The sequence below is a fragment of the Artemia sp. Qi Xiang Cuo genome, chromosome 3, assembly GCF_049724085.1.
Source record: "Artemia sp. Qi Xiang Cuo chromosome 3, ASM4972408v1, whole genome shotgun sequence".
NCBI lineage: Eukaryota > Metazoa > Arthropoda > Branchiopoda > Anostraca > Artemiidae > Artemia > Artemia sp. Qi Xiang Cuo.
This window is the reverse complement of record NC_142796.1, coordinates 28,314,342-28,331,684: the sequence shown is the minus strand read 5'-3', so window position 1 is coordinate 28,331,684 and position 17,343 is coordinate 28,314,342. Positions and strand designations below refer to the sequence as shown.

Below are 17,343 nucleotides of genomic sequence, written 5' to 3'. Positions count from 1 at the left end.
ATCATGTTTTATATCGTTTCAATTAAGTTTTAAAACGGAAGCAATTTTCAGCTTATAATTAATATTTTGGAACAATGGAGAAGTACTACAGGAATTTTTTTTAATGTCGTATTGGTTATAGAACGCTTGTCTCTGTGATTGATGAAGATTGTCTCTAGCGAATGTTGGAACTGGTCATCGAGTACCGGTCCTGGCTGCCGCAATGGCTGCTGGGGTTAGATAGATGTAATCCAAGTGGATGTGCAAATACAAAGTCCAATGATATTTTTGATTGCACCCAGTTCTTCTGTCTCAGGCAAAAACTCAAATACTATATATGAGAAAATTTGATTGAAGCATAGAGATTTTCCTGGGCTTAAATTAAAAGTAGTTTAGCTGCAAGTAGGAACAATCCATTTGATGTTTTGACCACTTAAAATCCTGATTAATTGCATTTAAAACATGTAAATACCAGTATTTAAGGTATTGCAAAAATAGGGGGGAGGGGACATGGAGATGTCTAAAAATACATATTTTTCGTCTCATATAAATTTGGGGTAAAGAGATGACTACTTTATTTGAATATTCTCGTTTACATGATTGATTTTGAGCCTATTTTCATCTTTCTGTCGACTCTGATTTTATTCAAATAGCAATTATAGCTAAGCACAGCTACAAACACGATTCATATGTAAAATAGGTTTGAATCATCAAGGACCGCAATCATCAATGACCCTAACCACCAAGGACCTCAACCTCCAAAGGTCTCCCACCACCAGCCTCTAAGGCCCCTTACCCCGCCTTTTTGGTCACCCCTCGAACTTTTTCTCAAAATGACATGAAATATAATTGTGACTGTGCCAATCATACGCTATGCTTCCTCATAGACACGATATGGTTTGCCCTGTGGTACTCTATGGCCGATTTTCAACACCACTCGGACGTATCATTTGAGAACTAAAGTTACATCAAACAACAACATAGAAGATTATAACATGGATCAAAGTGTAGATTTAGAAATATCATTTTATTGTGCGTGTGCTATTTGTATTGGCCACTATCATGACTTCAGTAATTCTTATGAGAGTAATGCAGCAAATTTAGAAATTATGGGAAATGAAATAGAAGATGACAATCTACGTGAAATGAGTAGGAGAATCTTTGATGAAATGGAGAGAAAAAGGGTAGACTCATCAGTTTCTGCAGTGGAAGAGAGTGACAATTATCACAAGAAACAATACAGACAATGGTCATCCTCTCCATTACAAGGGAGATCAGCAGCACAGGGAAGCTCTCGCAAAAGGAGGTATGATATAGCAGAAAAGAAAGATAGAAGGAAGAGACAATGAAAAGATAGATATCTCTACAGAGGGCCATATCATGAGAGAGCAAGATGAAATATTTTATGATTCAGATTCAGAGTGTCTAAAGTTCTTCAATAAAGTTAATAATGTATAATAATGTATGAAACATATTTTTATATTAATATTCAACATGTCACTTTTTCATTAAAAATATACTGTAGATTACATTGTTATATTTCAATTATTTTAGAGTACGCTTCCACCACAAACGCTTAGAATATCTATTAAAAAGTTCGAGATATATGATATTAACAAACATGTAATATTTTACAAGCTAGGTTACGTAACAATTTTCATGTTTCATATATAGTTTTAAGTCCTGGAAATTAGGAGTTACGTAACAATTTCCATATTTCATTTGCATGCAATAGATATCGAGAGTTTTATGACTCCTCCCCAAAATGAATTCTATGGGTTTTATGACTCTCCCACACAATGAGTTCAGATTGTTTTAGGACTCCTCCTCCTAGTCTGAAGTCTTTTTAACCCTGAGCAAAGATATAAAATTTTGACGATGTACTTCTCTGCTCAAATATTATATTAATAGCCTCCAGAATGATAGGACTATATGACACAGAATTTATTGGTTTGAAAGAATCATCCTGTGGTGTTAGATTTGAATGTGCATTTTTATTATTGTCCATGGAGCTTGAAGAAATCGACTGTTATCATTGGATGGTGAAATATAACTGGTTTGAGTATGATAAAAGCTTTTGGAGTACTACCTTAAGCCATCTAAACAGACTGGGATTCTATGACAGAGCGATTATACCACATAATAAAAGTGGTTAAAAACTGAAAAATGTTCAGGAAGAAGTCCGTGAAATTTGCAGATTTTTCGGGTTTCAGGATTTCATTTAGGATTAGGATTAGTTTTTTTAGCATTTCCCTTTTCAATTTAGAAGGATATACGTGTCCTAAATTTGCAGGGACGTATCACCATCCTGACGAGGAAGTTAGGTTCTTCGCACAGTGGTTACCTAGGGACATACCTGATCGTGATAAGTGCATAAGACATTATAAAAAGTATTCTTTATCATGGGATCCTCGTCTGTGGATGTTTAACAGTGAACTTTAAGTATTATTTTTATGTAAATATGTCTTCTTCAAAATCTTTTTAATATGTTTAAGCAATATATATCTTAAGCCTCAACCGTCTTTATTCTTTAGAATAGTGAATCGCCATGAAAATTATACTTTCAGATTCAGCATGTTGGAGAACCCTAAATGTTAACCCCTGAAAAAGGTAACTTAACCCTAAAAGGTTAAAAAAATTCTCTGAAATTACACTTTCAGATTCAGCATGACAGAGAACACACTTTACGGTTCAGCATGTTGGAGAACCCTAAATGGTCAACCCTAAAAAAGTTAAGTTGACCCTAAAAGGTTGAAGAATTTCTCTGAAATTACACTTTCAGATCCAGCCTGTCAGAGAAGCCATACATTACTTTTCAACTTCAAGTATATCCCAGCACCAAATTTTCGCAATGAAAAAGAAATATGTTACAGATCAATTCTAATTTTTTCCTGAGAAAATAAAAAAGTTCCACTTCAGTTCCGATTTTTCTCAAAGAGATGAAATAATTTAAAGTTCTGTTCTAAATTTTTGTAGAAGATAGAAAAAAGTTATACTTTGATCGTTTATATTCGCCATGAAGATAAGGAGCTCCACTTTAATTCTGAGTTTTCTCGAAGAAGTGCAAAAATGTTCAAGTTCTCTTCTGAATTTTTTTCAAAAGAGAAAAAGTTAGCTCAATTCTGAATTTTACCAAAGAAAATGGAAAAAAGCTTCCACTTCAGTTCTTAATTTCTCAAAGACGTAAGAAATTTAAAGTTCTGTTCTAAATTTTTACGTAGAAGATAGGAAAAGTTATACTATGATTGTGAATACTTTCCATGAAGATAAAAAGTTTCACTTTAATTCTAAATTTTCTTAATTTTGGTTCCGATTTTTCTCAAAGAGATGAAAAAATTTAAGCTTCTGTTCCAAATTTTTCATAGAAGATAGAAAAAAGTTAAATTTGATCGTGAATATTCGCCTTGACGATAAGGAGCTCCACTTTAATTCTGAGTCTTCTCGAAGAAGTGCAAAAATGTTCAAGTTCTCTTGTGAAATTTCTTAAAGAAGAAAAAAAGTTAGCTCAATTCTGAATTTTACCAAAGAAAATGAAAAAAAGCTTCCACTTCAGTTCTTAATTTCTCAAAAGACATAAAATATTTAAAGTTCTGTTCTACATTTTTCCGTAGAAGATAGGAATAGTTATACTACGATTGTGAATATTTTCCATGAACATAAAAAGTTTCACTTTAATTCTAAATTTTCTCAGTGAAGTGAAGAAAAGTTCAAATTCTCTTCTGAATTTTCTCAATGAAAAAGAAATTAGTTACAGATCAATTCTAATTTTTTCCATGAAAATAAAAATTTTTTAATTCAGTTCCGATTTTTCTCAAAGAGATGAAAAAATTTAAAGTTCTGTTCCAAATTTTTCGTAGAAGATAGAAAAAAGTTATACTTTGATCGTGCGCCATGAATATAAGGACCTCCACTTTAATTCTGAGTTTTCTAGAAGAAGTGCAAAAAATTTCAAGTTCTCTTCTGAATTTTCTTAAAGAAGAGAAAAAGTTAGCTCAATTCTGAATTTTACCAAAGAAAATGAAAAAAAACTTCCACTTCAGCTCTTAATTTCTCAATGACATAAAAAATTTAAAGTTCTGTTCTAAATTTTTCCGTAGACTATAGGAAAAGTAATACTATGATTGTGAACATTTTCCATGAAGATAAAAAGTTTCATTTTAATTCTAAATTTTCTTAATTTAAGTTCCAATTTTTCTCAAAGAGATGAAAAAATTTTAAGTTTTGTTCCAAATTTTTCGTAGAAGATAGAAAAAAGCTTATCTTTGATCGTGAACATTAGCCATGACGATAAGGAGCTCCAATTTAATTCTGAGTTTCCTCGAAGAAGTGCAGAAATGTTCAAGTACTCTTCTGAATTTTCTTAAAGAAGAGAAAAAGTTAGCTCAATCCTGAATTTTACCAAAGAAAATGAAAAAAAGCTTCCACTTCAATTCTTAATTTCTCAAAAGACATAAAAAATTTAAAGTTCTGTTCTAAATTTTTCCGTAGAAGATAGGAAAAGCTATACTATGATTGTGCATATTTTCCATGAAGATAAAAAGTTTTACTTTAATTCTGAATTTTCTCAATGAAGTGAAGAAAAGTCTAAGTTCTCTTCTGAATTTTCTCAATGAAAAAGAAATTAGTTACTGATCAATTCTAATTTTTTCCATGAAAATTAAAAGGTTCCACTTCAGTTCTGAATTTTCTCAGAGACGAAAAGATTGAAGGACCTGTTCAAAATAATCACAGATCAATTCTAATTTTATCCATGAAAATAAAAAGGCTCCACTTCAGTTCTGATTTTTCTCAAAGAGATGAAAAAGTTGAAAGATCTGTTCTAAATTTTAACGTAGAAGATAGAAAAAGTTATACCCTAGTTGTGAATATTTTCCATGAAGATAAAAAGTTCCAATTTAATTCCAAATTTTTTCAATGAAGTGAAGAAAAGTTCAAGTTCTTTTCTAATTTTTCCAAGAAAATAAAAAAGTTGCACTTTAGTTCTGATTTTTCTAAAAGAGATACAAAATTTAAATTTATGTTCTAAATTTTACCGTAGATACTTTGATTCTGAATGTTTCCTCCAAGAAGAGAAAAAGTTCTGCTTTAATTCTATGTTTTCTCAAAGAAGTGAAGAAAAGTTCAAGGTCTCTTCGGAATGTTTTCCAAGATAATAGAAAAGGTTCCACTTTAATTCTGATTTTTCACAACGAAGTGAAGAAAAGTTCAAGGTCTCTTCTGAGTTTTCTCAATGAAAATAAAAAAAAAGTTATAGTTCAATTCTATTTTTTTTAAAGAAAATAAAAATCTCCGTCTTTTTTAATAAATATTATAAGCGTTAATATGGTAACGTATCCTAAAATTATAGAAATATAACAAAGTAATGCATTAAATATTTCTTTTGGAAAGAACAACATGTAGAATATTAACATAAAAATATGTTGCATACATTATTATACATTATTAATATTATTGAGCAGCTTTGGACATTTTGAATCTGTTCCATAAAATAAATCATCATGTTCTTTCTTGATATTAAAGTTACTCGCTTCTCTTAGTTCATAACTACTATAATAATCATTATTTCATTTAGATTCACATACAATTTCTACAGGGGTGTCACCTATAGTTTCACTATACGTTTCTTCCTCGATATTATTTGATTAACTAACTATATGATCATCGGTTGAAGTAATTTTCTGTTGTGCTTCATTCTTGGTTAATTTATCTTTATATTCATTAGTGATATTGTCGGCCAATGCTCTTTTTATTTTGACAGCGATTTTCATTGTCTATTATCACATTATTTTTACAGAGATAATAGTTCTGGCACGTTGACAAGATATGATTTATGATGTTGGTGCAGCAGTATGCATGTCTTCTATTTCCCTTTGCTTTCATTCGACTGTTAACACCAGTGTGATGACGATATGATCTATCAACGGGTAAAGTGTAACCAGAATCATTAGCTTGAAGTCTACCTTCTTCATGAGCTATAAGTTGCCCCTCTTCATCTTAGCGTGGACATTCTCTCTGAATACTATTTTCTATGAGAATAATACTGTCACCTATGCATCATAGACGGTGTACAGGTTCTCAGGCACTTCAAAGGAACTCAAACCCACGTTATCATAACATCGTGGATATACCTTCTCAATGCTATAATCAATAGTACTTGTTTCACAGATCAAATACAACTCTTTGTCAGCATTCAAGGCAACGATTACTTTATCATGTGTACCCACTTCCCCCGAATAATCCATTTTCACTTCTATTTTTTAAATATGATTTCGGTGTTTATCCCTCCAATGGGTGAAAATTACTGATTTAATACAAGCAATAAACTAGATAGTCTCGATAACCTACCCTGGAGTACCACTGGGAAAGCCGCTTCCGATGTAAGAGCAAACACAGAGTACATTTGGTACAACCGCAAGCGTACAAAGTGAGAGAGACATGCAAAGTCAACATAGCTTTATTTCATTCTTAAGGTTAATTTAAACTAGGTTACGTGCTTGCACGGTTTTTTCATTTTTAAGGTTAATTTAGACTAGGTTACGTGCGTGCACGTAACCTAGTCTAAATTAGCCTTAAAAATGAAATAAAGCTATGTCTACTTTGCATGTATCTCTCACTATGTGTGCTTGCGGTTGTACCAAACGTACTCTGTGCTTGCTCTTACATCGGAAGCGGCTTTCCATGGTAGGTTATCGAGACTATCTAGTTTATTGCATGTATTAAATCAGTAATTTTCACCCATTGGAGGGATAAACACCGACATCATATTACAAAAATAGAAGTGAAAAATAGAAAGTGTTTTCTTTGGAAAAAAATTAGGATTGGACTATAGCTTTTTTCTTTTCTTTGAGAAAATACAGAAGAGAACTTGAATTTTTCTTCACTTCGTTGTGAAAACTCAGAATTAAAGTGGAACCATTTCTCTTTTCTGGGAAGCTTTTTTCTTTTCTTTGAGAAAATACAGAAGAGAACTGGAACTTTTCTACACTTCTTTGAGAAAATATAGAATTAAAGCAGAACTTGTTCTCTTCTTGGAGCAAAAATTCAGAATCAAATTATCTACGGTAAAATTTAGAACACAATTTTAAATTTTTTCATCTTTTGAGAAAAATCAGAACTGAAGTGGAACCTTTTTATTTTCTCGGAAAAATTAGAAGAGCACTTGAACTTTTCTTCACTTCATTGAGAAAATTTGTAATTAAAGTGGAACTTTTTATCTTCATGGAAAATATTCACAACTAGGGTATAACCTTTTCCATCTTCTACACAAAAATTTAGAACAGATCTTTCAATTTTTTCATCTCTTTGAGAAAATTCAGAACTGAAGTGGCACCTTTTTATTTTCATGGAAAAAAATAGAATTGATCTGTAACTAATTTCTGTTTCATTGAGAAAATTAAGAAGAGAATTTGAACTTTTCTTCACTTCATTGACAAAATTTAGAATTAAAGTGAAGCTTTTTATCTTCATGGAAAATATTCACAATCATACTATAACTTTTCGTATCTTCTACGGAAAAATTTAGAACAGAACTTTAAATTTTTTATGTCTTTTGAGAAATTAAGAACTGAAGTGGAAGCTTTTTTTCATTTTCTTTGGTAAAATTCAGAATTGAGCTAACTTTTTCTCTTCTTTAAGAAAATTCAGAAGAGAACTTGAATATTTTTGCACTTCTTCGAGAAAACTGAGAATTTAAGTGGAGCTCCTTATCGTCATGCCGAATATTCAAGATCAAAGGATAACTTTTTTCGATCTTCTACGAAAAATTTGGAACAGAACTTTAAATATTTTCATCTCTTTGAGAAAAATCGGAACTGAAATTAAAAAAATGTAGAATTAAAGTGAAACTTTTTATCTTCATGGAAAATATTTACAATCATCGTATAGTTTTTCCTATCTTCTACGGAAAAATTTAGAACAGAACTTTAAATTTTTTAAGTCTTTGAGAAATTAAGAACTGAAGGGGAAGCTTTTTTTTCATTTTCTTTGGTAAAAGTCAGAATTGACCTAGCTTTTTCTCTTCTTTAAGAAAATAATGAAGAGAACTTGAACATTTTTGCACTTCTTCGAGAAAACTCAGAATTAAAGTGAAGCTCCTTATATTCATGGCGAATATTCATGATCAATGTATATCTTTTTTCTATCTTCTACGAAAAATTTGGAACAGAACTTTAAATTTTTTCATCTCTTTGAGAAAAATCGGAATTGAAGTGGGACTTTTTTATTTTCTCAGGAAAAAATTAGAATCAATCTGTAACATATTTCCTTTTCATTGCGAAAATTGATGTTGGGATATACATGAAGTTGAAAAGTAATGTATGACTTCTCCGACATGCTGGGTCTGAAAGTGTAATTCCAGAGATATTCTTTAACCTTTAGGGTTAACTTATCTTTTTTAGGGATGACCATTTAGAGTTCTCCAACATACTGAACCTGAAAGTGTGTTCCCTGACATGCTTAATCTGAAAGTGTAATTTCAGAGAAATTCTTTAACCTTATATGGTTAACTTACCATTTTAGGTATGACCATTTAGGGTTCTCCAACATGCTGAGCCTGAAAGTGTGTTTCCTGACATGCTGAATCTGAAAGTATAATTTACATGACGATGAACTATTCTAAAAAATAAAGACGGTTGAGGCTTAAGATGTTTATTGCTTAAACATATTAAAAAAAATTTGAAAAATATATATTTACATAAAAATAATACTTAAAGTTCACTGTTAAACATCCACAGACGAGGATCCCATGATAAAGAATACTTTTTACCATGTCTTATGCACTTATCACGATCAGGTATGTCCCTAGGTAACCACTGTGCGAAGAACCTAACTTCCTCGTCAGGATGGTGATAAGTCCCTTCAAATTTAGGACACTTAAATTTTTCTAAATTGAAAAGTTAAATCCTAGGATCGCAGTTTCGAATTAAAACTTTATCTGTAGGTACATTACCCTTTAAATATAGTGCTTAAAACCAAAAAATCTGCAAATTTCACTGACTTCTTCCTGAACATTTTTCAGTTCTTGACCACTTTTATTATATGGTGTAATCACTCTATCGTAGAATCCCAGTCTGTTTATATGGCGTAATGTAGTACTTCATAAGCTCTTATCATAATCAAACAAGTTATAGTTCACCATCCAATAATAACAGTCAATTTCTTCAAGTTCCATTGACAATAATAAAAATGCCCATTCAAATATAACATCACAGGATGATTTTTTCAAGCCAATAAATTCTTTGTCATATAGTCATATCATTTTGGAGGCTATTAATGTAATATTTGAGCAGAGAAGTACTTCGTTTAACTTTTATATCTTTGCTCAAGGGTAGAAAGACTTAAGACTAGGGGAAGAAGTCGTAAAACCATCTGAATTCATTTTGTGGGAGAGTCATAAAACCCATAGAATTCATTGTGAGGAGGAGTCATAAAACTCTCGGTGTCTATTACATGCAAATGAACTTAAAACTATGAACTTAAAACTATGAACTTAAAACTTAAAACTGCAAATGATATTAAAACTATGTATGAAACATGAAAATTGTTACGTAACGTAGCTTGTAACATATTACATGTTTATTAATATCATATATCTCCAACTTTTCAATAGGTATTCTAAGCTTTTGTGGTGGTAGCCTACTCTAAAATAATGAAAATATAACAAAGTAATGTATAGTATATTTTAATGAAGTAATAAAATGTAGAATATTAATATAAAAATATGTTTCATACAATATTATACATTATTAACTTTATTGAAGAACTTTAGACATTCTGAATCTGCATCATAAAATAATTCATCGTGTTCTCTCATGATAGTTCCCTCTGTAGAGATATCCATCTTGTCTTTGTCTCTTCTTTATATCTTTCCTTTCTTCTATATCATACCTCCTTTTGTGAGAGCTTCCCTGTTCTCCTGATCTTTCTTGTAATGGAGAGGATGACCATTGTCTATATTGTTTCTTGTGATAATTGTCGCTCTCTTCCACTGCAGAAACTGATGAGCCTACCCTTTTTCTCACCATTTCATCAGAGATTCTCCTTCTCATTTCACGTAGATTGTCATCTTCTATTTCATTTCCCATGATTTCTAGATTTGCTGCATTACTGTCATACGAATTACGGAAGTCATGATAGTGGCCATTACAAATAGCTCACTCACAATAAAGTGATATTTCTAACTCTACACTTTGATCCATGTTATAATCTGCTATGTTGTTGTTTGATGTAACTTTAGTCCTCAAATGATAAATCCATGTGGTGTCGATAATCAGCCATAGAGTACCACACGGAAAACCGTATCGTGTCTATGAGGAAGCATAAAGTACGATTAGTACAGTCGCAAGCATATTTCATGTCATTTTGGGAAAAATTTGGAGAGGGGGTGACCAAAAAGTTGGAGTGGAGGGGTCTTAGAGGTTGGTGGTAGGAGACCTTTGGAGGTTGAGGTCCTTGGTGGTTAGGGTCATTGATGATTGCGGTTCTTGATGATTCAAACCTCTTTTACAGATGAATCGTGTTTGTAGCTGTGCTTAGCTATAATTACTATTTGAATAAAATCAAAGCCGAAAAAGATAAAAATAGGCTCAAAATCAATCGTGTAAACGAGAATATTGAAATAAAGAAGTCATCTCGTTACCCCAAATTTACATGAGACGAAAAATATTTCTTTTTAGACATTTCCATGTCCCCTCCCACCTATTTTCATGTTTTTGTAATACCTTAAACATTGGTAGTTACATGTTTTAAATGCAATTCATCAGAATTTTAAGTGGTCGATCGCTCAAATGGATTGGTTCTACTTACAGCTCAACTACTTTTAATTTAGGACCAGGAAAGTCTCTTTGCTTCAAGCAAATTTTCTCAGATATAGTATTTGAGTTTTTGCCTCAGACAGAAGAACTGAGTGCTATCAAAAATATCATTTGAGTTTATACTTACCTATCCGCTTGGATTATATTTATCTCACCCCAGCAGCCATAGCGGCAGCCAGGAACGGTACTCGATGACCAGTTCCAACATTTGCCAGAACCAATCTTCTTCCTGCTCAAAGATAGACGTTACCACCCTTCATCGTGGATTGTGGATGCGTCAGTTTCCCAGCGAAACCTAGGCAATCATACTACAGAAATGATCCCGTATATGATCTAAATTTAATATGGTTCTTGCCTTTGTTGATCTAAAAATGGCCAAAAACGATTGTTTCTCTTCTATTAATATACTATGAGTATTCTAGAACCAATACGACATTATAAAAATTCCTGCAATATTTCTCCATTGTTCCAAAATATTAATTATAAGCTGAAAATTGCTTTTGCTTTGAAACTCAATTGAAACAATGTAAAACATGATTTTTTGCCAAAAAATTGATTTCTTGTGAGGGAATAGAGACTCACCAGAATAGAATTGCAAAATAGATAACTAATTACTCTGTTTGCTGACACACGATTACTGTTAATGAATGCAATCTTACTGTTATTCGTGTCAATACAGCTTAGTAAAAATAGTCTGGAGTGATGGGTATCCATAGTAAATGAACGCAAAGTGGGGATGAGATTGGACTATGGAAAAGGAAGAAGAAAAAACAACCGCAATTCGGCTAATATTTTTTGGCTATAGAAACCTCAACGCATTTATGGAATGCTAACACTACACTTTTAGCCACGTTAAGTTCTAACTTTTTCCTGTCCAAATAATCCCTTAAAATGCCAATTAATTTCTACATGATCCTTTCTGTAATGGCAACCATGCACTCATACATTTAAAATTCCCGCGTTTTATACATTCGGAATAGATATATTCTTTGAGTTATGCATGTGCACGCAAGAGTCTCATGTCATATTCCCTTCAAGAATTCATTGGAGGTCATTGATCATGTCATGCTCGTATTCACTGAACATGTTGCGTCACCCCCGTTAGTATTCTATGCCCATATATGGACTCCCCCGGCACCTATTTTTGCATCCCTACTTCTATTACGACATCATTTTTAGATAGATATCAGTTTCGGCTCATAGATAAGATATAGCTTATGATATTGCTACAGCAGTAGGCTTGTCTTCTTCTTGTCTCCTTTCAAAGACTAATACCACAAAGATTGCTATAGGATCCATCAGCGGGCAACGTGTTACCACCATTAGTGGTAAGAAGTTGCGCTTCGTCATCAACTAATAGTTTATGTTTGTATTCTCTTTGAGCACTATTATCTCTGAAAATGTTTCTCTCGCAAATCCACGATCATAAGAGTTGTATTTGTTCGGTACTCTAAAGAGTACAATGAACACATACATTTCCAATAAGATCCCCAGTATTGTTCGTTTCATAGTTCAAATTTTTGACAAATTTGTCAAATTTAGATTTAAGCATTTTTACAAAGCCAAAAGATTCTGCATGATTGTCTGTTTCTCAAACCATCCATTTTTTAACCCTGACACTCACACTGTTGATTATAGACTAAAAAAGCCAAAGAACGAAGATTCTTTCTACCTTCTCGTCCCCAGCAAAACGTCTAACAAGAAAAGTAAATTTTGATTTTGAAACATTTTTATTTTCAAAAATGGAATAGTAATAATTTACTCTTTTTTACATACTGAATCAAATCGTTGTCTTCAATATGTTATATTAATGTATTTAACCCATTTTGTAGTCTCTGTATATGCATTAACTAAAAAAAACAAGTTTTTTTAACTGAAAGTTAGGAGCGACATTAAAACTTCAACAGAAATTATTCCGTATATGAAAGGGGCTTTACCCTCCTCAGCACCTCGCTCTTTACGCTAAAGTTTTTATTGTTTTAAAACATAAAGTAGTGAGACAGAGTCAAAGCGTAAAGAGTGAGGCGTTGAGGAGGGGAAAGCCCCTTTCACATACGGAAAAATTTCTGTCCGTTTTAAGTTTTAATGTCGCTCCTTACTTTCAGTTAAAAAAACTTGTTTTTTTAGTTAATTTCTGAACGTTGTTGAATTAATGCAGCTTTGATTTTGGCTCACCGTACATGAATAATTAAAACGAAATTTGCATATTAATTTTACTTTTTTTGGCTAAATGGCTTTCTCGGAATTTTATTCTGACGTAACTTACGAATTAACATACGTCAAGAACTTCTATATTCGTATGTTTTTATTACGTATATTAGGGATTTCGCTCCCTAGTCAATACCTCACTCTTTACGCTAAAGTTCGAATTTTGTCCGAATCACAAACCTTTGAATCACAAAGGCCGGTTAATTAGAATAGATAGCTCTTTTGAAAGTACTAAAAAAACTGTATCGTAACGAGCGAGGTATTGACTAGAGGGCGAACCCCCTCCTATACGTGATAATTTCTGTTCGTGTTAAGTTTTAATGTTGCTTCTTACTTTCAGTTGAAAAAAACTTTTACTGAAAAATCTGGCGCCCCCTTCATAAAAATGTCCCTTCCCCCAAGGACATATCCTCCATGGAAAGATCCTCCCACTTAACCCCTACTCTAACTCCGACCCCCCACTAGAAAAAAAAAACTCCTGAAAACGCCTGTATACTTGCCAATAACCAACACTATATGTAAACAATGGGCAAAGTTTATAACTTGCAGCCCTTTCCCCGGGAAGAGTGGGGGATTAAGTCATCCTTAAAGACATATTAATTAGATTTTTTAACTATGCTGAACAAAATGGTTATCTCAAAATTTCGATCGGATGACTTCGGGAAAAAAATGAGCGTGGGACGGGGCCAAGTTGCCCTCCAGTTTTTTTGGTCACTTAAAAACGGCACTAGAACTCTTAATTTCCGTTCGAATGAGCCGTCTCACGATATTCTAGGACCACTGGGTCAATACGATTACCCATGGGGAAAAGAAAAAAAAAACAAATAAACACGCATCCGTGATCTTTCTTCTGGCAAAAAAATGGAAAATTCCATATTTTTGTAGATAGGAGCTTGACACCTCTACAATGGGGTTCTCTGATACGCTGAATATGACGGTGTGATGTTTATTAAGGTTCTATAACTTTTAGGGGGTCTTTTCCCCTTTTTTCGAAAATAAGCCAAATTTTCCCAGGCACGTAACTTTTGGTGGGTAAGATTAAACTTGATGAAAATTATATATTTGAAATCACAATTAAAATCTGATTCTTTTGATGCATCTTTTGGTATCAATATTCCTTATTTTAGACTTTCGGTTACCATTGAGCCGGCTCGCTCCTTACTTACAATTTGTTACCACGAACTGTTTGATTATATTCACTTTTGCTGCTAAACATAACAGTTCCTCCAACTTGAATTTGCTGATTGATATCATATATCATGCAAACATCTCATCCCGTTCAAGGATTAGCCGACAACCCGTTGTGATTTCTACTGCAACATTGGGTACTCTTGGTTTCATTTCACTACTGCTAGCACCTTCAACTTTCAACAGAGTAAAAGCATTCATTAAAAAAAAATTCTAAGAAAAAAATCTACATTCGTAAGGTTGACGCACTGAACTCTTTTCCAATACTAAGATAAGTGGACCAACACAAACCTTACGTAATCTCTATCAAAACAAGTGTCGTTTGCACGCAAAATTACGCAATCTTCAATAAATTTGCATAGGTAAACAATAACATTTCCTAAAGCATTACGTAACTACCATGAGTACATAATAGATCAATAGTCAATAATACCTTATGGTTGCTAGGGTGCTGTCGGAACTGCTTGCTATGGAGCTTCATCTGGATCTAATGGGCCTGTATTACTCCTATTTTAGTTTAGTGTTTGTTTTGAGGTTTGATTTTTATATTGTCCTTTGGAGTTTTATCTGTATCTTTTTATAATCCTGCACTGACGACGGTTGAGCGGGATTTTCAACTGAAATATGTCAATAGTTTTCTTCTGTATATTCACGGAGCAAGATTGGTTGAGTGGTATGACTCAATTTTACACGCTCTTGAGAACTACTGAGCAATTTTGCGATCTTAAGAAGAACAGCAACACAGAAAGAAAAAAACAAACATGTAGCACGTATCAAAGACACGAGTTCATCCCAATTTTTATGTGTACATGGTAAAAAAAAGTTAATTTGTATGAATTTTACGGTGATATTGTCCCCGAGCCAGACTACTTGGCGAGAGAGGCTGGGTTTGGTTCAGTACATGGGAAAAAGTTTTGGCCACATCAACACCTTATTGTGCTGCGTTTACTATCATAGGCAGTGCAATCGCTCTGCCTAAGTAAAGAACGATCTTGGCACAGTGTATTATTATTATATTTTTTTTTTGGTTCCCATACCAGGGCACTTCGTATCGAAGGAGTTGTCGTAGAAACTTCGAAAAGAGCTCATTCGATTGGAAATTGGAGTGGCTTGCGCCCTTTTTAATAGTCGATAGCGATTGGAAGGCAACTAACACCCCTTCCACGCCCACCATTTCCCGAAACACATCCAGTCAAAATTTTGAGATAGCCATTTAGTTTAGCGTAGTTCATTTCCATATATAAATTATGTTTTTGAGGAGGACACTCCCCCACAGCCTTCAGGGCAAGGGTTGTAAGTTATGCCCTGGGGGCATACAAGGATTTTATAGAAGGCGTTGTCGTAGAAACTTCAAAAAAGGCTCATTCGATTGGAAATTCAAAGGGCTAGTGCCCTTTTGAATATTCGCAAGTGATGGGAGGGCAACTACCCCCCTCTCAAGCCCACCTTTTCCTCAAACACATCCAAACAAAATTTTGAGATAGCCTTTTTTCAACGTAGTTTTAAATTCTGGAAATTAGGTCTTTGAGGATGACAACCCCCCCCCCTCCCACAGCCCTCAAGGCAAGGGTTGTTTTTATAGAACGTGTTGTCGTAGAAACTTCAAAAAGGGCTCGTTCAATTGGAAATTGAAATGGCTAGTGCCCTTCTTAATGGTCGAAAGTAATTGGAAGGCAACTAGCATCCCTTCCACGCCCACCATTTTCCCAAACACATCCAATCAAAATTTTGAGATAGTCATTTTGTTCCACTCAGTTTAAAGTTCAGGAAATTATATATTTGAGCAGGACACTCCCCCCACAGTCCTTAGGGCAAGGGTTATAAGTTATGCCATGAGAACATGTAAGTTTTTATTGAAATCTTTGTCGTAAAAACTTGAAAAAGGGCTCATTCAATTGGAAATTCAAAGGGCTAGTGCCGTTCTTAATAGTCGAAAGTGATTTGAGGGCAACTAAACCCATTCTCACGCCCACCTTTTCCCCAAACACATCAAATCAAAATTTTTAGATAGCCATTTTGTTCAATGTAGTTGATTTCTAAATAGGAATTATGTTTTTGAGGAGGACATTCCCCCACAGCCCTCAGGGCAAGGGTTGTAAGTTATGCCGGGGGGGCATATAAGGTTTTTATAAAAAGTGTTATCGTAGAAACTTCAAAAAGGGCTCATTCGATTGGAAATTGAAATGGCTAGAGCCCTTTTTAATAGTCAAAAGAGATTGGAAGGCAACTAACACTCCTTTGATGCACACCATTTCCCCAAACATATCCAATCAAAATTTTGAGATAGCCATTTTGTTCCACTCAGTTTAAAGTTCAGGAAATTATACCTTTGAGCAGGACACTCCCCCCACAGTCTTCAGGGCAAGGGTTATAAGTTATGCCTTGGGAGCATATAAAGTTTTTATTGAAATATTTGTCGTGGAAGCTCGAAAAAGGGCTGATTCAATTGGAAATTCAAAGGGCTAGTGCCCTTTTTAATAGTCGAAAGTGATTTGAGGGCAACTAGCCCCCCTGTCACGTCCACCTTTTCCCCCAAACACATCCAATCAAAATTTTTAGATAGCCATTTTGTTTTACGCAGTTTAAAGTTCAGGAAATTATACCTTTGAGCAGGACACTCCCGCCAAAGTCACCAGGGTAAGGGTTATAAGTTATGCCCTGGGGGCCTATATGTTTTTATTGAAATCTTTGTCGTAGAAACTTGAAAAAGAGCTCTTTCTATTGGAAACTAAAAGGGCAAGAGCCCTTTTTAATAGTCGAAAGTGATTTGAGGGCAACTAACCCCCCTCTCACGCCCCCCTTTTCCCCAAACACATCCAATCAAAATTTTGAGATAACCATTTTATTCAACGTAGTTGAAAGTTTTGGAAATTATGTCTTTAAGGATGACAACCCCCCCCCCACAATCCTCAGGGCAAGGGTTATAACTTATGCCCTGGGGGCATGTAAGGTTCTAATAAAAAGCGATGCTGTAAAAACATCAAAAAGAGCTCATTCAATTGGAAATTGAAAGGAGTAGTGCCCTTTTAGTAGTCGAAAGTGATTGAAGGGCAACTAACCCCCCTCTCAGGCTCACCAATTCCCCAAACACATCCAATCAAAATTTTGAGATATACATTTTGTTCAACGTATTCGAAAGTTCTGGAAATTAGGTCTT

The 17,343-nt window shown here is 33.8% G+C and overlaps 1 protein-coding gene and 1 non-coding gene across 2 annotated transcripts in view; both read right to left on the bottom strand.

The window, feature by feature from the left end:
* LOC148953958 (putative sodium-coupled neutral amino acid transporter 11) overlaps nucleotides 1–17,343 on the bottom strand; it is a 175,541-nt gene that overhangs the window by 135,611 nt on the left and 22,587 nt on the right. The gene's annotated exons all lie outside the window — the stretch shown is intronic.
* LOC148953959 (small nucleolar RNA U3) lies at nucleotides 10,921–11,126 on the bottom strand. Its single transcript, XR_016141597.1, has one exon. It is a non-coding gene; the product is annotated as a small nucleolar RNA U3 (small nucleolar RNA).